General features: G+C 34.9%; 1 long non-coding RNA gene across 1 annotated transcript; it reads left to right on the top strand.

Moving 5' to 3' along the window:
- The first annotated feature begins 1,193 nt into the window (after window positions 1–1,193).
- On the top strand, window positions 1,194–3,661 carry LOC132116669 (uncharacterized). Its single transcript, XR_009425672.1, has 2 exons — window positions 1,194–1,319; window positions 3,339–3,661. It is a non-coding gene; the product is annotated as an uncharacterized LOC132116669 (long non-coding RNA).
- Window positions 3,662–7,215: the final 3,554 nt, after the last annotated feature.

Raw genomic sequence — 7,215 nt, 5'->3', positions numbered from 1 at the left:
ATGTTTGTCTCGTGATGAACATGTATCGCTCACTAGGAGTCGCTAAATGAACAGCTGCAGCACGCAGGTTATCTTTTTTTTTTTTTTTTTTTTTTTCAATGGAGGATCAGTTGCCCTATTGGTTAAAATCCTCAAACATTATACTTAAATATCAAATAAATAAATTACATCAAAACAGGGGCGTTTGCGTTTTGATGTGGTGGGCTGCTGTGGGCCAGAAAGTCCAGGGCCACTTTTTGGTCCCAGTCCGCCCCTGCTCAATAGTGCCGTTAAATCCCAGAAGTGGAAAAACAGAATCTTTATTACAGATTCTTGTAGGAGCTTTGGCCTAGCAGGTACAATATTTTCTGATGCATCGAGCTGTGGCTCTCATGTGGGCAAATGAAATTTTCTGATATCTATTATAACCTGTCTCTATCCATAAATAAATAAATTAAATAATGGAGAAGGCAAAAAAAAAAAAAAAATGATGACGTTAAAACTACAGGTTGCATTGCAAAACTGTTTAATATAATATTACCTGTTTAATATAACTATTACCTTTTAAATTTTTATTAACTTTTTTTTGACAAATTTAAAAGGACAGTCCCACAACGATCTGTGACACTTAATAAATAAATCTAAAATGGCAATATATATATATATATATATATTCTCTGTACTCTGTACTATATATGAATACTCTGTATTCTCTATTTAATATAAATTAATTCTGACATACTACTCTTCCCACAATTTTTTATTTATTTACTATTTACTAGGGAAGTATATGATTCCGGATGCAGCCAATGTTACATGCATTTGCATTTATTACCAGCTGTGTGGGTGGAGCTTAGTGGAGCGTAAATTGAAACTGAAGCATGAACAGGTTTGCAGTCATTGAGAATGCACACTTTTAAAGATGAGTGTTTTTAGGCCACAGATAAATTCACGTTTAATCTGGGTTACTTATTTTATGGAGTTGGATTTCAGTTGCACCCTTAGCATAGCACCTATGTGTTGCTCACCTCCCTCTCTCACACACAGTAAACAGGTTAGCATGGTGTGTATCTTTTCTCAGGAGATGACAGCTTGTTTTGTTTGTGGGTGTATGTGCGTGTGTGTGTGTGTGTGAGAGAGACTTTCTCTTTGAAGTGTCACAGCTTTTCAGACTCAGTTGCTGTCTCACTGTGCGCTGTGTGTGTCTCCTCCCCCAGGTCAGCCCTCTGCGTTTGAAGCGACAAATCGGCCGTCAGCGCGCATGTCGGATACCAGGCACCATAGCGTTCTGTCTTTCTCTCTCTCTCTCTCTGCAGATGTTCTCTCTACCTATTCAGCAGGTACTGTATATCTTTCTCTGCACTTTCACACACATGCACACAAAAACACATGAGCAGTAAGCTGTCTCTTTATGCAACATTTTAAGATATCACTGGCATGCTCACAGTGTGAAGCCTGTTCCAAAAGATGAGCATTATGCTTCCTCATATGTACTGTACTTTCTTTAAGCCATAAAAGAAGACTAGATAATAACTGACTGTGACAATGTGAACATAAATTCAAGATTGTAGACTATGCAAGAGAAATCTAGTCTATATGTACTTACTTCATTCGATGCTGAAATGTATTGCTTACAAATAAGCAGGCCTTTATTCATATTTATTAATTTGTAGTTCTGTCAAACGATTAATCGGCATCCAAAATAAGTTTTTGTTTACATAATTTAAGTATTTGTATTCTGTATATTTATTGTGTGTATATAAAAAACACACACATACAGCATATAGTTTGAAAATATTAACATGTATTTACATGTACTGTATATATTTATATCCATATAAATGATATCATATATAAATATATTTAATATATAAATTTAATATATTTTTCTTTAATATAGATATACATGTATATGTGTGTATTTATATATACATAATAAATATACATAGTACACGGACATATATTACGTAAATGAAAACTTTTATTTTGGATAATCGATTAATCTTTTGACAGCAATATTAATTTGCTTGCTAAATTGAAGAGAACAATCCCACAAAGAACTGACAATGAAAAAAAAAAAAATCCAATATGGTGAAAGATGTGGAAGAATAAATGTTTTAAATATGTTCAATACTGGAGGAGTACCGATTAAATATTATTTGGTAAAAATTATTTTACACAAAATTTTATTTGGCCAATTGAAGACCAATTGAATTCCATAATGTGCTGTGACAGTGAATAAGTAAATCCAAATTTGTGGGTGATACAAGAGAAATGTTGATTTGTATACTGATTTAATTAATACAATATGAAAAGTACTGATTAAAAAGTTTAATTATCAATCATCATGCACTGTGCCAATGAATACCTAAAAAGATGTTGAACAATGCAAAATAGATATTGATTAAAAAAAGTAACGAATCATTCAGAACTATAAAAACATGTATAAATGTTTAATATGAATAATACATTATTTGATTATTTTTATTTATTCATTTATTTGGCTATATTGAAGAGAGAAATCCTACATTGCACTGTGACCACACTAAAATCATATGAATTAAAAATAGCTTAATTATTAAACTATTTTATCCAAAACCCTATAGTGCGCCATGCCAATTAATGAATAAAAAAAGATTGCAATGCAAAAGAAATATTCATTACAAAAGTACTTATGATTCATGCAGGACTATAAAAATATATATAAATATAAATGTATTTAGTATAAACTAATACAGACTGTTTTACCTATTTGGGAAAAAGGCATCAATGAATAAATCTTATATGGTGGACGAACCAAGAAAAAAAAATAATTATAAATGTACTTAATGTAATTTAAAAAAGATAATAATAATTAGCGATTAAATGCAGTTCAATACAATACAAATCAGTTTTACTCCACAATTCAGTGTGCTATATATACTTTTGCTCATTAAACTCTCATGTTGGAATCTGTGCTCCTGTGTGCTTTGTGTGTGGAGTACTATTTGTGTAAAAAGTCACTGTCTATATACAGCAATCAGTTCTGTCACTTATAATGTTTCATTTTAGCTATGGAAGGAATGTAACGAGGCAGCTCACTTGGGTTTGGATGCGATTTGTTACACACCTACCTGTCTGCACAGGATACTCGGATCATCATAAAACACATACATTATCTACATTGATCTCTGTAGGGAAAGAAACACCCCTCAACAGTTTGTCTTTGTGCTCAGTTCCTTATGTTTTATGGCAGGTGTCTGGTGGGCGCAGTTTTCCCTGAGTTTGTTTCCATTATGAATAGTTGAGGTGGAGGAGGCTGTGTTTGGATGCCGCTCACTCTAACAAGTGTGGCTCTTTCTGTCTCTTTCCCTCTGTAGGGTGACAGTGGGCTGTGACAGCTTTCCCTAATGACCCGTGAGTGCCCGCTTCTGTGTGCTGACATTTTGGGTGGCAGCACAGATGCCAGGCATGCAGGGGGGGGGCGTTACTGCCGCTGGCAGATCTCGCTCCAAATAAATTACTGTCAGAGGTGTTGCTCTCTCATCTTCTCTCTCTTTCTCACTTATGTACACAAAATGCAGCAGACTTGCACCATGTCCTAACCAGGCATGATGTGACTGTTCTGACGACAAGCAATTTGTCTCTCACACTGAAAGTGAAACTGTTATGTTATGTGACACAATAACAGCCTATCAGAAGATGCTTGATGTTTAATTTAAAGCTGTGTGAAGTGGGATTTTGGGCCAATGAGATTTTATTGTGGGCGAGGCTATCCAGCACAGAGAATAGAAATGTTCTTAATTAAATGTCATTAATTCATTTGATTAAATATATATATATATATATATATATATATATATATATATATATATATATATATATATATGTGTGTGTGTGTGTGAGTTTGTGTGTGTGTGTACAAAAACATATCTATTCAAAAACCTTGTTTTAACCTATTTTTTAGTTACTTCTAATAAGTATAACCAGAGACAATTTAAAAGAGACATACCACTTCCTCAATCCTCAATACAACTACAGTACATAAGGAAAACCCATAACGGCAAAGATGGCGGTTGTATGCACATGTCCCACCCCTCCCGCTGGAAAGCCAATCATCTGCTTTTAACAGTCAAGCCGGGAAACATTTAAGCCTATCGTCTGGTTCCACTGACCCATGCGCACAGTTGAGGAACCCTTGCGCATGGGTAGTAAAAGTATAACCTGTGGGGAAAAAAGCGTTTTAAACCTTATTTTGGGGCAAAGTCATAAAAAATTGTCAGCGATTTTTATCATATTTTACTGCTGTTTCTAATCATGCAGTTTTTATGTCCCGGTGACCAGTGAAAGTGCAGTTCTGACTCTCTGCCCATTCATTTAGATAGGAGCTGGTCTTGTTAGTCTGAAATAGCTGCCCGGAGGTGTTGCCAAGATGGCGGCCGAGTAGCACGACTTGCATAAAAGGACTTTGGTATAACTTACATTAGGAGGTGCTATTACTAATAACATTATCTATACTAATAACTATAAATAACAATATTATTCTAATACAATATTAAAAAACAATACTAATAAAAAAAGCTGTTTATTTAAATTAAAAAAAGATTATTCTATTCATTGTTTAAGTAATGCATTTTCATGTTTATTACAGTGACATTAGCGTAGCAACATGCTATCATGTGTGGCACGTAGTTATTTTTACAATTGTTATTAGCTTATGATATTGTCAAACTCTACTGAAATTATTTGTGAGGTCCATCTTTCCTGCGGCACAGTTGTTATCCATGTATAAAGCTCAAAATTGTTCACATACTGTATGAATCCTCAAACTTTTTTTAAAACCAATTATGAGGTATGTTTCTCATGTGGAGCTTATTCATGCAGAGCTGTTGACTGTAGTGCACTCAGAATTATTCACCTATTAATTTTATTTCATTTAATACTTGTAAGTGTAATGAAAAATTGATTATTCTAATCAGTATTTATGTAAGTTGCCTATTAGAGTTTTGTGGCATGCTACATGCTATCCTCAAAATCTAGTAAAATTAATTGTGAGGTGAATCTCTATTTGTCTATTAAGAGTTGCTGTCTGTAAATATCTCAAAATTGTTCACTTATGCATTATACTTCAGAACTGATATTATTCTACTCCGTTTTTCTGGGAGTTGTGTATTTGTAGCCTATGCCTTTAGCAATAGCAACATGCTATCGTCAAACTCTGTTGATATTCATGTATTTGTGTGGTATGAAGAGTTGTTGCCTATGTAGAGTGTTCCAAATCAGTCCCTAGTTACAGTGTTATCTAAGAAGGCAGCTAGCTATCTAGATAGTATTACACCTGAGGCAGTTGCATTTCTTTATATATTCCTCCTCCTGTGTTAGTGGCACAGATTCTAATTAAGCATCCAATTTCATGGATGTACACATATACGTGAGTCACGATTAACACTTGTAAACACTGCCCATATTGATCAGACATGGCTTGCGTAATTCAGCTGTTCCTCTCTGTAAAAGCACAAATTCAACATAGGCTGTTACACAGCAGTTTATCTCATTTCTGTTGATTTGTATGCAGCCATGCTAGCCTCAGGTTAGTGACGAGGGACAGGCTAATATAGCCACCATCGCTTCTCCTCTTCCATTCACATTTATTTAAACAAATGGAGGAGATGATCAATGAAGCTAAAGATTCTACAGTGAGGGAATTAATGGGCATTGCCTGGCGTATGCAATTAGTCTGTGGTATTATTGAGTTGTCTTATTTCAATGGCTAATTTGTTATTCTGTGGAACATATCTCCCCAGGGCCACTACTGATGTTGGCGTTTTTGCATATGGTGGCCTGATTCACTGTTAAATAGCATATCACAAAAACCTAGCATGGTTTTGTCACAAATGACAGTGAAAGGGGTAATGTTTACAATGCGAGATGAAAGACACAAGTGATTAATAAAAATGGGGAGATTTGAGGTTCAAAAGAAGGTGGTTTGGTTTGACGGGCAGAAAGAGAGCTACATTCAACATGCTAAGATCAAGTCATCAAGTCTCTAGATATTTTACTAGAGAAGGTAGCATCCCAGCTGGCCTCTTTTTTTCCATCTCCTCGCTAGGAATTAATTAAAGCCTTTGTTTGTGTTTTTATTAAGGAATTAAAAAAAAAAATAGCTTGGAGCCTAAATGGGTTCAGTGAAATTACCCAACTGGAACATTTTAAAATGGTAGAGCTCATTCACACGTATGGATACACTTTGGTTAGCTACTAATCATTCCTTTTTTCAGTATTGTGAAAAATATTTTGTAGTAAAACGTAATTTTTTTCCGCTGGTGTAGCAGTTTGTTAATCTTCTGGAACTAGAACTGTTAAAATTAAATGGCAGTAAGCAGATCACGTACTTTTAGAGGTTTCAGGATTCTTTGAAACTCCAAAACAACATTTATATTAAATATAAATATTTGTTAATATTATGTATGTCATTATTTTCACTTATAATTGATTTAATGCATGTATGCATCCTACAAAAAATGTATAATATTAATTGTGTTCCTGTGGCTCAGCGGTAGAGCATTGTGTTGTGGCGCAAAAGGTTGTGGGTTTGATTCCCAGGGAACACATGTTAGGTAAAATAAAAAAATGTCAGCCTGAATGCATTGAAAGTGTCTTTGGATAAAAGCGTTTGCCAAATGCATAAATGTAATTGTATATATTACATTTCTATTTGTTCTTGAGGTGGGTTTTTCATTATCAGCAAGTCAGAACGTTCGAATGTCTTACTTTCCTTGCATAATAACTTGGGATGAGGAAAATATTTTTATATATTTATTTATCTATTTATACTTTTTATTTTTGTTTCTAACCTCAAGCTTTTTTCGTCTTAAATGGTTGAGACCAAATAATGAGCTAGCCAGTGTTTGATGTGCTCATATTGTCAGTCAGTCTCACAAATAGAGTTCTCCAGAGCAAATATAATGAGCGTTTACAATCCTTTAGCTGAGCGTGTGGATGACCCTGTGGTCACAGTCATCAACGAGCATCTCGAGAGGCTTTATCACATGCACACACTCTCACATACACAGCAGCTGAATAAACACTCGTGATTTGTTGCTTCCATCTCCCGATGCCCTCTCCCTCCATCCACTCTGCCCCACAGATCTGTATTGATTACAGAGAGAGGGGTGATAAGCACATGTGAGGGCTAAGTGCTGCTCCTGGTGTTGTCATCAGCGTGTAATGGGTGTAATGCGGTCATAAACAGAGCGG

Source organism: Carassius carassius, chromosome 36 (genome assembly GCF_963082965.1).
Source record: "Carassius carassius chromosome 36, fCarCar2.1, whole genome shotgun sequence".
Lineage (NCBI taxonomy): Eukaryota > Metazoa > Chordata > Actinopteri > Cypriniformes > Cyprinidae > Carassius > Carassius carassius.
This window is presented reverse-complemented; position numbering and strand designations above follow the sequence as displayed.